Consider the following 18,491-nt stretch of genomic DNA (forward strand, 5'->3'; position numbering starts at 1 on the left):
CCCCCTGCATTGGGAGCATGGAGTCTCACCCACTGGACCACCAGGGAAGTCCCCAAATAGACAAAAACGTAAGCCAGCAGCATCGTCTGTAAAAGTAGGAAACAAATTGAAAAAAACCTGCAGTTTTGCTAGCCTGGTTGGGAGAGCAGCACACCAGCAAGAAACTTAATGGGGAGATCCTGGAAATCAGACAGCCATAGAAGGGCTAGATCAGCTCTCCGTACATGCCTGGCTGACTGGGAAAGTATGCACATTCACAGAGGAGATCTACAAGAGCCCTAGCAGAAAGTGAAGGCCAAGGCAGTCTTGAGAACTAGATGAACTTTGAATAAACTCTACAATCCACACACAGATCAACTGGCAGAAGGGAAATCTTACAGAGTCAAGGTATTTGAGCACAATCTCATATAAGTGGAATCAGACAGTATTTGTCCTTTTGTGACCAACACATTTCACTTAATTTCTTTTAGAAAGCATAAAATTATATAAAGCAATAATTATAACATAACATTGTATTGTTAAGTTCATAACATATATAAATTACATATGAAACTAATAGCACCAAAGAGGGGAGAAGAAATGGAGCTGTATTGGAGGAAAGTTGCTATATTTAAGCAGAATTAAATCAATATAAAAGTAGATAGTGGGACTTCCTTGGCAGTCCAGTGGTTAAGACTTCGCTTTCCAATGCAGGGGGTGTGGGTTTGATCCCTGGTTGCGGAGCTAAGATCCCACATGCCTCATGGCCAGGAAGCCAAAACATAAAACGGAGGCAATGTTGTGGCAAATTCAATAAAGACTTTTAAAAAAAAATGGTCCACATCAAAAAAAAAAAAATCTTAAAAAAAAAAAGTCGATAGTGATGTTAGGATTTTAATCCTTAAGCAACTACTAAGAAAATAACCTTAAAAATATAGTTAAAACAATCAACAGAGGCATGAAGGTAGTACACTAGAAATATTTATTTAACACAAATGAAGGCAATAAAGGAGGAACAGAGGAACAAAAAGGACATGAGACATAAGAAAATAAATAGCAAAATGGATTGACGTAAATCAAATCATATCAATACTTACATTAAATATGAATGGTCTAAACATTCCAGTAAAAAGACATAGACTGTCAGAATGTCTAATAAAGCAAAATCCAACTCTATGCTGTCTACAAGAGGCACATCTTAAATTCAGAAGTATAAATAGGTTGAATGTAAAAAGGATGGAAAAACATATATCATGTAAACAGTAACCATAAAAGAGTGGGAGTAATTATATTAATATCAGGCAAAATTAGACTTTAAAGCAAGAAACACTACTACAGACAAAGGGATACTCCATAATGATAAAAGAATCAATGCATCAAGAAGATAAAACAGTTATAAACAAACAAATAAATAAGCAGTTAATAACAGAGCCCCAACACTTATGAAGCAAAAGCAGACATAATTGAAAGGAGATATAGACAGTTCAACAACTATAGTAGGAGATTTCAATATGCCTCTCTTGGTAACTGATGAGCAAATGCTAAGAAAATCAGTAAGGCTATAAGAGACTTGAACAATGCTCTCAAGCAATTTGACCTAACTTTGACAGAAAATTCAAACCAATAACAGTTCAATACATAGTATTTCCAAGCAAACATGTAACATTCTCTAGTCTCTAAGACTCTCTAAATTTTAGGCCAGAAAACAAGACTCAAGAAATTTAAAAAGACTTAGGTCACACAAGGTATGTTCTCTATACACATTTTTTGGATTAAATTAGAAATCTAAAAGAGAAGAAAATTGAGAAATCTACAAATATTTGGAAATTAAGACACTTCTCAATAACTCATGGATCAAAAAAGAAGACAAAGTGGAAATTAGAGAATAAATTGAACTGAATGAAAATTCAAACACAGCATATCTATATTTATTGGATGGCATTAAATCAATGCTTAAAGAGTAATTTACAGTTTTAAATGCTTAGGTTAGAATGGGAGAAAAAGCGAATATCAATAATCTAAGCTTTTGTTTCAAAGAGTTTGTAAAAGAAAAGCAAATCAAACCCAAAGTAAGAAGAAGGGAGGGAATAATAAAGATAAAACCAGAAAGCTATGAAATAGGAAAAAAAAAAAAAGAAAGGAAAAAATAGTCAGTGAAACCAAAAGTGGTTCTTTAAAAAGATCAACAAAACTGATAAAGCTTACTGGTCTGACCAAGAAAAAAAGAGAATACACAAATTACCAAAACCAGCAATGAAAGAGGAGACATCACAACACACCATTTACAAAAAGCCTGCAGCTGACTTGATACTTAATAGTGAAAACAGAATGCTTTCCCCCGAAGATCAGGAATAAGGGAAAGATATTCTCTCTCCCTCCCTTCTGTTCAGCCTTGTACTGGAGGTCCTAGCCAGTGCAAACAAGGGAAGAAAAAGAAATTAAAGGCATGCAGATTGGAAAGTAATAAGTAAAACTGTCTTTAACCACAGAGGTCATGATTCTGAATGTAGATAATTCTAAGGAGTGTACTTTAAAAATTAGTAGAATTAGGACTTCCCTGGTGGTCCAGTGGTTAAGAATCCACCTTCCTATGCAGGGGACATGGGTTTGATCCCTGGTCGGGGAACTAAGTTCCCACATGCCGTGGGGCAACTAAGCCCACGTGCAGCAACTACTGAGCCCACGTGCTCTGGAACCCATGCACCACAACTAGAGAGAAGCCTGCGCACCACATCTAAGAGCCTGTGTGCTGCAACTAAGAGCCAACACAGCCAAAAATAAACAAACAAAATAAAATAAATATTTTTTTAAATTAGTAGAATTGATAAGCAAGTTTAGCAGGGTCACAGTATGCAAGATAATTATGCATAATAAAAACCTTCCCATAAATAAAAGCCAAGGCACAGGTGACTTCACTGGTGAATTCAATCAAACATCTGAAGAAGGATTAACACCAATTCTCCACAAACTCTTCCAAAAGTTAGAAGAGGAGGGAACACTTACAACTCATTTTATGAGGCCAGAACCAAAGACATCACAAGGGAAAAAAACAAAACAAAACAAAAACAAAAAAACTATATACCAATATCTCTTATGAATATAGATGCAAAAATCTTCAACAAAATACTATCAAACTGAACCCAGAAACATCTAAAACAGATTATACACCATTACGGAGTGAGATTTTTCCCAAGAGTGCAAGGTTGACTCAACATATGAAAATCAATCATGGAGTGGCCAAGATGGTGAAGTAGGAAGACCTTAAATGCACCTCCTCCCACAAGCACACCAAAATTACAACTATTTACAGAACAACTATTGATGAGAAAAACTGGAAAACTAGCAGAAAAGATCTTCTACAACTAAATATATATATAGGAAAAACCACAACAAGATGGGTAGGAGGGCAAAGACGCAGTATAGTCAAGACCCATACCCCCAGGTGGGCACCCCACAAATGGAGGATTTACAATTGCAGAGGTTCTCCCCAAGGAGCAAGTGATATCTGAATCCCACATCAGACTCCACAGCCCAGGGGTCTTGGACTGGGAAGATGAGTCCCCAGAACGTTTGGCTTGGAAGGCCAGCAGGGCTTAACTTCAGGAGAGCCAGAGGGCTGTGGGAAATAGACTCCACTCTTAAAAAGTGCACACAAAATCTCACATGCTCCAGGACCCAGGGCAGAAATAGTAATTTGAAAAGAGCCTGGATCAGACCCACCTGTTGATCTTGGAGAGCCTCCCAGAGAGGCAGGAGGCAACTGGAGCTCACACTGGACACAGACACTGGCAACAGCCATTTCTGGGAGTTTGTTCTACCACTTGGACATTGGTGCTGGCAAGCGATATTTTGGAATCCTCGCTGGAGCTTATTAGAACCAGGACCTGGCCTCACCCACCAGCCTTTCTGGCATTAGTCCTGGGATGCCTCAGGCCAAGCAACTAGCTGGGAAGGGATGCAGCCCCACCCATCAGCAGGCCTCCTGCCTTAAGACTCCCTAAGTCCATCCCAGGTCCTGGTTCTGTCCATCAGAGGCCCAGGACCCAGACCTGCACACAATGCACAGGCACTAGACCTGGGACCCCCAGGGTCCTGCAGCCAGAGACCCTGGGACTCAGTTCTGTCCACCAGTGAGCCGGTACTAGCCCCAGGGCCCACTGGGCCTTGGCCCTGCCCACCAGCAGGCCAACACCAGCTGTGGGACCCCCAGGCCCTGCAGCCAGAGACCCAGGAAACTAGCTCCACCCACCAGTGAGCCAGTACTAGCCCCAGGAACCCCTGGGCCCCAGCCCCACACACCAGCAGGCCAATATCAGCTCCAAGACACCTTGGACTCTTCAGTCAGGATCTAGCTTCACTCACCAGTGGTCCAACACCAGCTTTGGGTCACCCCAGACTCCACAGCCAGCTGTGTCAGGAACAGCCCACCAGAGGGCTGACACTAGATCTGGGACCCCCAGCGCCATAACCACCCACTCCAGAACCGAGCTTCACATACCAGTGGGCTAGCACTAGTCTTGGGTCCCCCCAAGAGCCCGAAAGCCAGCAGCCTCGTGGCCCGGCCCTGCCAACCAGTGGCTGGCAGCCTCTGCACAAGGCAGGGCCTGGCAACCAACCTGACTGGGGGCCAGCCACAACTACCATACTGCCCATTATAGTCAGCCCGCCACAACAGAAGGATCCATGCAGCCAAAATAGGGGGTACCCCTAGAGCATATAGCTCTGGTGACCAGAGGGGAGTGTGCTGCAGGGACACATAGGACATCTCCTAGACATAGGACGCTTTTCCAAGGTTGGGAAACATAACTGACTTACCAGATACGTAGAAATAAAAACAACAAATTAGGCAAAATGAGGTGACAGAGTAATATCTTCCAAATGAAGGAACAAGATAAAACCCCAGAAGAACTAAGTGAAGTGTAGACAGGCAATCCACCTTATAGAGAGTTCAAGGTAATGACAGTAAAGATGTTCAAAGAACTCAGGAGAGGATTGGGTGAACAGAGTGAGAAGTTAGAAGTTTAACAAAGGGTTAGAAAATATAAAGAAGAACCAAACAGAGATGAAAAATACAACAAATGAAATGAAAAATATACTAGATACACTAGAAGGAATCAATAGTAGATTAAATGATACAGAGGAACAGATCAGCAAGCTGGAAGACAGAGTAGTAGAGATCACTGAAGTTGAACAGAAAAAAGAATAAAAAGAAAAGAGAACAGTTTAAGAGACCTCTGGGACAATATCAAGTGTACTAACATTCGCATTATAGGGGTCCCAGAAGGAGAAGAGAGAAAGGAGTAGAGAACATATTTAAAGACACAATAGCTGAAAACTTCCCTAACTTAGGAAAGGAAACAGACTTTCAGGTTCAGGAAGCACAGAGAATCCCAAACAGGATCAACCCAAAGAGGACTACACCAAGACACACTGTAATTAAAATGGCAAATATTAAAGATAAAGAGAGAATATTAAAAGCAGCAAGGAAAAAGCAACAAATTACATACAAGGGAGCTCCCATAAGGCTATCAGCTGACTTTTCAGCAGAAACTCTGCAGACCAGAAGGGAGTGGCATGATATATTTAAAATGATGAAAGGGAAAAACGTACAACCAAGAATATTCTACCCAGCAAGGCTTTTGTTCAGATTTTATGGAGAGATCAAAAGTTTTACAGACAAGCAAAAGCTAAAAGAGTTCAGCACCACCAAACCAGCTTTACAGGAAATGATAAAGGGAATTTTCTAAGCGAGAAAGAAAAGGCCACAACTAGAAACAGGAAAATTATGAAAGGAAAAATCTCATCAGTAAAGACAAATATACAGTAAAGGTAGTAAATTAGCCATGTATAAAGCTAGTAGGGAGGTCAAAAGAGAAAAATAGTAAAATCATCTATATCTGCAATAAGTTGTTAAGGGATACACAAAATAAAAAGATGTAAAATACAATGTCAAAAACAGTAAATGGGGGAGGGGAGGAGTAAAAATGCATGGTTGTTAAAATGTGTTTGAACTTAAGAGATCAGCAACTTAAAATAATCAAATATATATAATGCTATGTACAGTGTGGGAAAGATAGTCAAAACTATGTAATATCTTTGTATGGTGACATAGCATATCTAGACTTATCATGGTGATCATTTTGACACGTATAGAAATACCAAATCACTATGTTGTGTTACAGGAACTAACACAGTGTTGTAGTTATACTTCAAAAAACAAACTCATAGAAAAAGAGATCAGATTTGTGGCTACCAGATGCGGGGTGGGGAGGGAGAAATGGATGAAGGTGGTCAAAAGGTACAAACCTTAACTTCCAGTTATAAGATAAGTAAGTTCTAGGGATGTAGTGTACAACATAATAAATATAATTAACACTGCTGTATGTTATATATGAAAATTGTTAAGAGAGTAAAGCCTGAGAGTTCTCATCACAAGAAAAATATTTCTTCTATTTCTTTAATTTTGTATCTATATGAGATGATGGATGGTCACTAAACTAACTGTGATAATCATTTCATGATATATGTAAGTCAAATCATTATGCTGTACATTTTAAATTTATACAGTGCTGGGACTTCCCTGGTGGCGCAGTGGTTAAGAATCCACCCGCCAATGCAGGGGACATGGGTTCGATCCCTGGTCCAGGAAGATCCCACATGTCATGGGGCAACTAAGCCCGTGTGCCACAACTACTGAGCCCACGTGCCACAACTACTGAAGCCCTCGTGCCTAAAGCCTGTGCTCTGCAACAAGAGAAGCCACAGCAATGAGAAGCCCGCGCACCGCAATGTAGAGTAGTCCCCGCTCTCCGCAACTAGAGAAAGACTGCGCGCAGCAACGAAGACCCAACGCAGCCAAAAATAAATAAAATAAAATACAATAAATAAATTTAAAAAAATAATAAACTTATACAGTGCTGTATGTCAATTATATCTCAAAGAAAGGGATTAAAATATCAATGTAATACACTGTATTAATAGAAAAATGAACAAAAACCATATGATCATTTCAATGATGCAGAAAAAGCATTTGACAAAATCCAACACCCTTTCATGATAAAAACACTCAGAAAACTAGGAATAGAAGGGAACTTTCTCAATGTGATAAAGGGCATCTATGAAAAGCCCATAATTAGTGGTAAAAGACTGAAGGCTTTCCCCCTAAAATCAGGAACAAGACAAAAATGTTCAATGTCACCACTCCTATTCAAACATGTACTAGAGATAATAGCCAGGATAATTACAAAAGAAAAGAGAGGGAAAAAAAGAGGATTCATATTGGAAAGGAAGAAAGTAAAACTATCTCTATTTTCAGATAACATGATCTTGTATATAAAAAATCCTATGGAAGCCACAGTAAAACCTATTAGAAATAAATAATAAATTCAGCAAATTTGCCTTGAACAAAACTCAAGTGCGTACAATAGCAATGACCAATCCAAAAGTGAAATTAAGAAAACAATTCCATAAAAAAGAATAAATTACTTGGGAATAAATTTAACAGAAGAGTGCAAGACTTGCACACTGAAATCTACAGAACATCACTGAAAGAAATTAAAGAAGACCTTTATATATTTATAGAAAGATATCCCATGTTTGTGGATTGAAAGACTTAATATTGTTAAGATGGCAATACTCCCCAAATTGGTCTACAGATGTAGTGGAATCCTAACCAAAATCCCAGCTGCCTTTTTTTGCAGAAATTGAAAAGCTGATTCTAAAATTCATATGGAAATGCAAGAGACCCAGAATAGTCAAAACAATCTTGAAGAAGACAAACAAAGTTGGAGGAATCACACTTCCTGATGTCAAAACTTACAACAAAGCTACAGTAAGCAGGACTGTGTAGTATGGCATGAGAATAGACATGTAGATCAATGGCATAGAATTGACAGTCCAGAAATAAACCCTGACATTTGTGGTCAATTGATTTTCAGCAAGGGTGCCAAGACAATTCAGTGTGGAAAAAATAGTCTTTTAAAAAAATGATACTAGGATACTAGATAACTACATGCAAAAGAATGAAGTTAACCTCTTCCTTACATCATACACAAAAATTACCTCCAAATAGATTTTATTCCTAAATGTAAGAGCTTAAAAATCTAAAACTCTTAGAAGAAAACATGGACATAAACTTTCATGACCTTGAGTTAGGCAAAGCCTTCTAAGATGCGACAGCAAAAGCACAAGCAACAAAAGAAGAAATAAATAAATTGTACTTCATCAAATTTTAAAACTTTGGGCTTCAAAGGATACTGTTAATTAAGTGAAAAGATAACCCAGAGAGAAAAGTTTTTTGCAAATCATGTATCTGCTAAGGTACTTGTATCCAGAATACCTAAAAGCTCTTTCAACTCAACAACAGGAAGACAAAAAACCCAATTAAAATTTTGGCAAAAGGTTGAATAGATATTTCATCAAAGAAAGCTTTTTAAAAATTAAATATGTACCTACTATACAATCAAGCAATTCTACTCCTAGTTATCTGCCCAAGAGAAATGAAAGCATACATTTACCAGACAAAAACTTGTTTATTAACATTCATAGTAGCATTATTTATAATAGTCTAAAGCTGGAACAATCCAAATGTTTATCAATTGGTAGATGGATAAAAAAATGTGATATATCCTTATAATGTAATACTATATATCAATAAAAAAGGAACAAACTATTGGTAAATGTTATAATATTAAAGAATCTCAAAAACATTATGCTAAATGGAAAAGAACAGAAATAAAATATTACATAGTGAACCATTTTATTCATACAAAATTCAAATAATGTAACTCTATAAAGATATAAAACAGATCACCAGTTGCCTTGGGGTGGGAGCAGAGACTGAGAACAAATGGGCACAAGGGAATTTTTGAAGTGATGAAAATTTTCTAAAACTATATTGTGGTGATGGTAGTACAAATTTATTTATTTTCTTTTTTTCTTTTTCTTTTTGTGGTTGTACAACTTTAAACTTAAAATGAGTGAGTTTGATGGCATGTAAATTAAAAATCCTCAATCGCAAGACAAAAAAGCCCACAGCTTAAAAAATATGGAAAATATTTTAACAGAAGCCTCACCAAAGAAGATACGTAGATGACAATAAGCACATTTTAAATGCTCAATATCATTCATCATTAAGAAAATGAAAATTAAAACTACAATATGATACCATTACATATCTATTAGAACAGCTAAAAGAAAAATGGAGAGAAAGGAGAGTACCTGGAATTCTTATGCATTACTGGGTGAGACTGTAAAACAGCGCAATCATTTTGCTGGGTGGAATTATACAATGGTACAGCCACTTGGAAGATAATTTGGCAGTTTCTCATAAGGTAAAACATATACTTACCATATGCCCCAGCAATCTGACTCCTAGGTATTTACTCATGAGAAGTGAAAATATACACATACCCCTCAAAATCTGTATATTAATGTTTATACCAGAGTTGAGGAGACAGAGTTGAGAATTCGGGAAAGAGAGGTGGCTAGAATTTGCAGGGCAGAGTATTGGAAAGAGAAAACTTTACAGAGAAAGAGAGCTCCAGTAATCTGTAGTCTTCAGCTGAGTACTGAACAGCACATATGTGTGAGAATGCTACCAAGGCCAGGGAAAGAGCCACTGAAGAGGACAGGAGGAACAATCACCAGAACTGACAAAACTGGGAATAGTTCATGTTCCCAACAGCTGTGTGCAAGGACCTCCTGACAAAGTACACAACAGAGAGAGGTTTCAGAAAGGTATTACCAATGAGCCCTAGAATAAAGACTACTCTGGAGCCATGTAGAAAAAAAGCTCATAAGCAAGTCTCAAAAGGGTCGCATTGTTCCCAAATAACTGCATGTAAGATCAAAGATCAAAATCAAAGAAATACAAAAAACTCCAGAACACAATTTAAAATTACAATATCTGGCATCCAGTAAAAAAGTACCAGGTATAGAGGAAGATTCTGGGAAGATATCAGAGTAGGAAGCACCAGGAATCTGTCTCCCCACCTGGAATTGCACTGGCAGAATCTGTCTGATGTAACTATTTTGGAAATCTGGAGTCTATTGAAGGCTTGCAGCTTCCAGGGGAAGACTTGGATGGTGAATTGTAGCTAATTTCAGCCAACTTCAGCTCTTAGCACAGTAGCAGCTACCCATCTTCCACCCCCCGGCCACATGGCAGGCAGCTGTGTACATATTCCTGCAACAGCTTACGTGCAGTATGTGGAAGCAAAGGGGCGCAAAAAGGACCCTGTCCTCCAAATATCAGGGATCTCTTTTCTTTTCTTTTTTTTTTAAATTTATTTATATTTATTTTTGGCTGTGTTGGGTCTTCGTTTCTGTGCGAGGGCTTTCTCCAGCTGTGGCGAGCGGGGGCCACTCCTCATCGCGGTGCGCAGGCCTCTCACTATCGTGGCCTCTCCCATTGCGGAGCACAGGCTCCAGACGCGCAGGCTCAGTAGTTATGGCTCACGGGCTTAGTTGCTCCGTGGCATGTGGGATCCTCCCAGACCAGGGCTCGAACCTGTGTTCCCTGCATTGGCAGGCAGATTCTTAACCACTACACCACCAGGGAAGCCCAGGGATCTCTTTTCTGATGGCTGATTGTGGCTTCTGATTACAGAGGTGGAGACAAAGAGGTGGGCAGCCATTGTTGCTGCACCTCTCCCATTGTTGCAAGCTCCTCCCTCTCTAGCTGAAATGACTTCCATGGGATTTAAAGGGATGGCACTTTTCATCCACCCTTCATTTTTATCTTTTTCCCCTTTCAGGAACCAGACATTGAAGACTATGACATTCAAAAACAAATTCATATACAGGGAAAATTAGAAAGTGACCGTGAATGCCCAGGGAAAGTCTCAGAAAAGATATGAGAAGACATTAAATTCATAACTCAGGCTGATCTTCAGCACAAAGACAGCCTACAACAATCAAAAAAAGAAAACAATAAAACAAAACCCAGTAAACTCTGGGGAAGGGGATAATCTGATTTCCAAAATTACCATATTATTAGATTCAAATATCCAGTGTTCAAAAAAATGACAAGCCATACCAAGAAACAGGAAAGGAAAAAAATTAAATCAACAGAAACTATCTCTGAAAAAGACATAATGGCAGATATACTACACAAATACTTTAAAACAACTGTCTTAAAGATGCTCAGAGAACTGAAGGAAGATGGGATAAAGTCAAGAAAACGATGTGTGAACAAAATGAAAATATCAGTAAAGAGATAGAAAACTTACGAAGGAACCAAAAAGAAATTTTGGAGCTACAAAGTACAAAAACTGAAATGAAAAACTCACTAGAGTGATTCAAAGGCAGATTTGAGCAGGAAGAAGAAAGAATTAGCCAACTTGAAGATAGAACAATGAAAATTATTGAGTCTGAGGAAAAGGAAGAAAAGAGATTGAAAAAGTAAACAGATCCTAAGACACCTATGGGACACCATCAAGAGGACCAAAATAAGCACTGTGGCAGTCCCAGAAGGAGATGAGAGAGAGAAAGGGATAGAGAGAATATTTGAAGATATAATGACTGAAAACTTAATAAATTTGATGAAAGACATAAATATGAACATCCAGGAAGCTCAATAAACTCCAAGTAAGATGAACTCAAAGAGATTCACACCAAGACTCATAATCAAACTATCAAAAGCCAGACAAAGAGAATCCTAAGAGCAGCAAGAGAGAAGTGAATAATCACACACAAAGGATCCTTAATAAGATAACTGTCAGATTTCTCATTAGAAATTTTTGAGGCCAAGATAGTGGGCCCATATATTTGAAGTACTAAAAGAAAAAAAATGTCAACCAAGAGTCCTATATACACCAAAACTGTTCTCCAAAAGTGAGGGAGAAATCAAGAAATTCCCAGATAGATAAAAGCTGAGGGAGATTGTGACCAATAGACTTGTCCTGCAAAAAATCCTCAAGGCAGTCCTGCAAGCTGAAAAAAAAAAGGATACTAGGCAGTAACTCAAAGTCATATATAGAAAAAAGATATCAATAAAGGTAAATACATGGGCAAATAAGACGCTAGTGTTATTGTAACAATGGTTTGTAACTGGACTTTTTGTTTTCTACTAGAATATTTAAGGAAAAAAAGCAATTATTAGTATAAATGCTAGTATTACTGTAACTTTGGTTTGTAACTCCAAATCTTGTTTGCTGGATAATTCAAGAGATTAATGCATTTAAAGAATTATTAGTTTATGTTTTGGGGCACACAATTTATAAAAATGTCATTTTGTGACATCAGTACCTGAAAGGGGTGGGGATGGAGATATAAAGGAACAGAGTTTTTGTATGTTATTGAAGTTAAGCTGGTATAAATTCAAATCAGAGTATTTTAACTTTAAAATGTTAAATGTAATCCCCATGGTAATCACAAAAAAATAGCTATAGAATATACACAAAAGGAAATGAGAAAGGAATTCAAACATTTTACTACAAAAAAAGAACTAAACACAAAAGACAAGAATGCATAAAATAAGAAACCAAAAGGCTATAAGGCATATAGAAAACAAATAGCACCATGACAAGTAATTCCCTCTTATAATTACATTAATATAAACACTCCAATCAAAGACAGAGATTGGCAGAATGGATAAAAACACATGATCCAACCATGCTGTCTATAAGAGACTTGCTTGAGATCCAAAGACACAAACAGGTTACAACTGAAAGGATGGATGGGCTTCCCTGGTGGCATGGTGGTTAAGAATCCGCCTGACAATGCAGGGGACATGGGTTTGAGCCCTGGTCCGGGAAGATCCCACATGCCTCGGAGCAACTAAGTCCTTGTGCCACAACTACTGAGCCTGTGCTCTAGAGCCCGCAAGCTACAACTACTGAGCCCACGTGCCACAACTACTGAAGCCCGCACGACTAGAGCCCGTGCTCCGCAACAAGAGAAGCCACTGCAATGAGAAGCCTGTGCACCGCAACGAAGAGTAGCCCCCGCTCGCCACAACTAGAGAAAGCCTGCGCACAGCAACGAAGACCCAATGCAGCCAAAAATAAATAAATAAAATAAATAAATTTATTTTAAAAAAAAGATTTAAAGATTGTAACCAAAAGAGAGCAAGAGTGGCAATACTAATATCATATAAAATAGATTTTAAATCAAAAAAGTTTATAAGAGCAAATGAAGGACATTATGTAATAATAAATGGTTTAATACAGCAAGAATATGCAAGCAGTATAAACATTTATGCACCTAATGACAGACCATCAAAATATATGAAGCAAAAACTGACAGAATTGAAGGGAGAAATAGGCATGATTACAAGAATTGGAGGTTTCAATATCTTCTTCACAATAATGGATAGAACAACCAGACAGAACATAAGTAAGGAAATAAAGGACTTAAACAACATAATAAACCAACTAGATCTAACACACGTATACAGAACACTCTACCTAACAACAGAATACACATTCTTCTCAAACGCACATGGGACATTTTTCAGGGTAGACTATATGTTAGGCCACAAATTGTCTCAATAGATTTGAAAAATAGATATCATACAAAGTATCTTCTCTGATCAAAATGGGATGAAGTTAGAAATCAATAAAAAGGAAATTTCACAAATTGTGGAAATTAAACAACACACTTCTTAAAATAAATTTATTTATGGCTGCTTTGGGTCTTCGTTGCTGTGCGCGGGCTTTCTCTAGTTGCGGCGAGCAGGGGCTACTCTTCGTTGCGATACATGGGCTTCTCATTGTGGTGGCTTCTCTTGTTGCAGAGCATGGGATCTAGGCACACAGGCTTCAGTAGTTGTGGCACACAGGCTCAGTAGCTGTGACTCACGGGCTGTAGAATGCAGGCTCAGTAGTTGTGGTGCTCGGGCTTAGTTGCTCTGCAGCATGTGGGATCTTCCCAGACCAGGGCTCGAACCCGTGTCCCCAGCAATGGCAGGCAGATTCTTAACCACTACACCACCAGGGAAGTCCTTAAACAACACACTTTTAAACAACCAATGTATCAAAGAAGAAATCACAAGGAAAATTAGAAAATACTTAGAGATGAATGAAAATGAAAATACAGCATACAAAAACTTATAGGAGGCAGCAAAAGCAGAGCTAAGGGGGAATTTGTAGCTATGAATGATTACATTAAAAAAACAAGAACGATCTCAAAACAACCTAACTTTACAACTTAAGGAACTAGAAAAAGAAGAACAAACTAAACCCAAAGCTAGCAGAAGGAAGGAAATAATAAAGATTAGTGCAGAGATAAACAAAATAGAGAATAGAAAAATAACAGAAAAAGCAATGAAACCAAAAGTTGGCTCTTTGAAAAAAATCAACAAAATTGATAAACTTTTAGCTAGATGGACTAAGAAAAAAATAGAGGACATTCAAATTACTAAAATCAGTAATGAAAGTAGAGATAACTAACAATTCTACAGAAAAAGCAAAAAGGATTATAAGAGAGTACAATTACAATTGTATGCCAACAAATTGGATAACCTACATGAAATGGAAAATTTCCTAGAAACAGAAAACCTAACAAGACAAAAGCATGAAGAAATAGAAATCTGAATAGACCCATACCTAGTAAGGGGATTGAATCAGGAATCCAAAATCTACCAATAAAGAAAAGCCCTAGACCTGATGGATTCACTGGTGAATTCCATCAAAGATTTAAAGAAGAACTAATACCAATCCTTCAAACCTTTCCAAAAAAGTGAACAGGAGGGACATTTCCTAACTCATTCTATGAGATCAGCATAACCCTGATACCAAAGAGAGACAACAACACTATAAGAAAAGAAAACTACAGATCAACATCCCTTATAAACATTGCTGCAAAAAATCCTCAGCAAAATACTAGCAAACAGAATTCAGCAGCATATTAAAAAGATTATACATCATGAACAAGTGGAATTTATTCCTGGAATGCAAGGATGGTCCAACATAGCAAAATCAATCAATGTAATATCCCACATCAACAGAATGCAGGAAAAAAACACATTATTATCTCAATCGATGCAAAAGAGAATTTGAAAATATTCAAGACCCTTTTATAATGAAAACAGTCAACAAACTAAGAAACTACCTCAACATAATAAAAGCCATATATGAAAAACCCACAGTGAACATCATACTTTTTTGTGAAAAAAAGCTTTTCTTCTAAGATCAAGAATAAAGCAAGGGGGACTTCCCTGGTGGTCCAGTGGTTAAGAATCTGCCTTCCAATGCAGGGGAGGTGGGATCGATCCCTGTTCGGGGAACTAAGATCCCACATGCCGTGGAGCAACTAAGCCCACACGCTCTGGAGCCTGCCCACCACAACTAGAGAGAAGTCTGTGCACCGCAATGAAAGATCCTGTGTGCCGCAGCGAAGTCCTGACGCAGCCAAAAATAAAAATAAATAAATAAATATTAAGAAAACACCTAATATGATTAAAAAAAAAAAAAGAATAAAGCAAGGATGTCTGCTTTCATCACTTCTGTTCAACATAGCATTGGAAGTTCTAGCCAGAGCAATTAGACAAGAAAAAGAAATAAAAGCATCCAAATTGAAAAGAAAGAAGTAAAATTATCACTGTTTGCAGATAATATGATTGTACATGTTGAAAACCCTAAAGATTTCACAACAACAAAAGAGATAGGTCTAATAAATTAATTCAATAAAACAGGATACAAAGTCAACACACAAAAATCAGCTGCATTTTTATACACAAATAATGACCAATCTGAAAAAGAAGTTATAAAAACAATTCCATCTACGATTGCTTCAAAAAGAATAAAATACTTAGGAATTTCCTTAACCAAGGAGGTGAAAGATGAAAACTATAAAACATTGGTGAAATAAATTAAACATATAAATACATCTCATACTCCAGGATTGGAAGACTTTATATTGTTAAAATGTCAATACTACCTAAAACAATCTACAGATTCAATGCAATTCCTATCAAAATCCCAATGACTTCTTTGTGAAAATAGAAAAAAAAATCCTAAAATTCATATGCAATCTCAAAAGACCTCGAATGCCCGAAACAATCTTGAAAAAAAAAACAAAACTGGAGGACTCACAGTTCCTGATTTCAAAACTTAAAACAAAGCTACAGTCATCAAAACATGTGGTACTGGCATAAAGATAGACATATAGACCAATGGAATAGGATAGAGACCCCAGAAATAAACTCTCATATATATGGTCAATGATTTTTGACAAAGGTGCCAACACCATTCAATGAGGGAAAGTACAGTCTTTTCATCAAATGATGCTGAGAAAATTGGATACCCACATGCAAAAGAATGAAGGTGGATCCTTAACACCATATGTAAAAATTCACTCAAAGTGGATGGAGGACCTAAATGTAAGACCTGAAACAACAAAACTCTTGGAAGAAAGCATAGGACCAAAACTTCACAACATTGGATTTGGCAATGATTTCTTGGATATGACACCAACAGTACAGGTAACAAAAGAAAAAAATAGACAAATTAAACTTCATGAAAATTAAAAATTTTTGTGCATCAAAGACGCTCTCCACAGAGTAAAAAGGCAACCCACAGAATGGGAGAAAATGTTTGCAAATCATACATCTTATAAGGGATTATTATCCAGAATACATAGAGAACTCCTAAAACTCAACAACAACAACAAAACCATCCGATTCAGAAACAGGCAAAGGACTTGAGTAAACAGACATTTCTCTGAAGAAGATATATGAATGGCTAACAAGCACATAAAAGATGCTCAACATCACTGGTAATTAGGAAAATGCAAATCAAAACTACAGTGAGATACCACCTCACACCCATTAGGATGGCTACTATTAAAAAAAAAACAACAACAGAAAACAAGTGTTAGTGAGGATGTGGAGAGATTGGAACACTTGTGCACTGTTGGTGGGAATGTCAAATGGTACAACTCCTGTGGAAAACAGTATGATGGTTCCTCAAAAAATTAAAAATAGAATTACCATATAACCCAGCAATTCTACTTCTGGGTATATACCCAAAATAATTGAAAGTAGGGTGTCAAATATGAAAGAATGCTCAATATCATTAATCATTAGAGAAATGCAAATCAAAACTACAATGAGATATCATCTCACACCGGTCAGAATGGCCATCATCAAAAAATCTAGAAACAACAAATGCTGGAGAGGGTGTGGAGGAAAGGGAACACTCTTGCACTGTTGATGGGAATGTAAATTGATACAGCCACTATGGAGAACAGTATGGAGGTTCCTTAAAAAACTACAAATAGAACTACCATACGACCCAGCAATCCCACTACTGGGCATATACCCTGAGAAAACCATAGTTCAAAAAGAGTCATGTACCAAAATGTTCATTGCAGCTCTATTTACAATAGCCAGGACATGGAAGCAACCTAAATGTCCATCGACAGATGAATGGATAAAGAAGATGTGGCACATATATACAATGGAATATTACTCAGCCATAAAAAGAAATGAAATGGAGGTATTTGTAATGAGGTGGATGGAGTTAGAGTCTGTCATACAGAGTGAAGTAAGTCAGAAAGAGAAAAACAAATACAGTATGCTAACACATATATATGGAATCTAAGGAAGAAAAAAAAAAAAGGCCATGAAGAACCTAGTGGCAAGACGGGAATAAAGACACAGACCTACTAGAGAATGGACTTGAGGATATGTGGAGGGGGTGGGGTGAGATGTGACAGGGTAAGAGAGTGTCATGGACATATATACACTACCAAATGTAAAATAGATAGCTAGTGGAAAGCAGCCGCATAGCACAGGGAGATCAGCTCGGTGCTTTGTGACCACCTAGAGGGGTGGGATGGGGAGGGTGGGAGGGAGGGAGATGCAAGAGGGAAGAGATATGGGAACATATTGTATATGTATAATTGATTCACTTTGTTATAAAGCAGAAGCTAACACTGCATTGTAAAGCAATTATACTTCAATAAAGATGTTTAAAAAAAAAATTTACAATAGCAATGGAAAATATAAGGTCATTGAAAATAAATCTAACAAAAGATGTGCAAAATATTTATGTAGAAAACTATAGCACTTTATTGAAAGGCAGTAAGAAAACCAAACACAGCAACACCATGTTCATGGATAGAAAGATTCAATATTGTAAAGTTGTTATTTCTCCCCAAATTGTTCTATAGATTTATTACTTTTCCAATCAAGTCCTAACAGAATTTTTCACACATAAAGACAAAAAAAGATTAGTAGCCAAATCCTATAAATCAATTAGGAAGACAAACAATCCAATAGAAAAATTTTCAAAACCACAAACAGGCATTTGCGTTTTTCACAGAAAACACAAATGGCCCATTAAATTTATGAAAATATACTTAACCTTGTTAGTAGAAAGGGAAATGCAAATAAAACCACAAATTACCATTTCATGCCCACTGGTTTGGAAACATTTTTAAAGATTGACAAAATGTTGGCAAAATGTAACTATTAAACTACTGTGGGACTAAAAATTAGTACACTCACTTTGAAGAACAATTTTACATTATTTGGTGAAGCTGAACATTCACATACCTTTTGACCC

At 37.4% G+C, this 18,491-nt stretch overlaps 1 protein-coding gene across 5 annotated transcripts in view; it reads right to left on the reverse strand.

The window, feature by feature from the left end:
- PPCDC (phosphopantothenoylcysteine decarboxylase) overlaps positions 1 to 18,491 on the reverse strand; it is a 110,916-nt gene that overhangs the window by 30,030 nt on the left and 62,395 nt on the right. Inside the window, exon 7 of one of the 5 annotated variants that reach the window (XR_009500768.1) lies at positions 15,268 to 15,323. The exons of the other annotated variants lie outside the window; for them this stretch is intronic. The gene's annotated coding sequence lies outside the window, so the exon portion shown is untranslated. Of the gene's footprint in view, positions 1 to 15,267; positions 15,324 to 18,491 lie in introns of those variants that run through there. 5 annotated transcript variants of the gene reach the window in all.

Source organism: Balaenoptera ricei, chromosome 2 (genome assembly GCF_028023285.1).
Source record: "Balaenoptera ricei isolate mBalRic1 chromosome 2, mBalRic1.hap2, whole genome shotgun sequence".
Classification (NCBI taxonomy): Eukaryota; Metazoa; Chordata; class Mammalia; order Artiodactyla; family Balaenopteridae; genus Balaenoptera; species Balaenoptera ricei.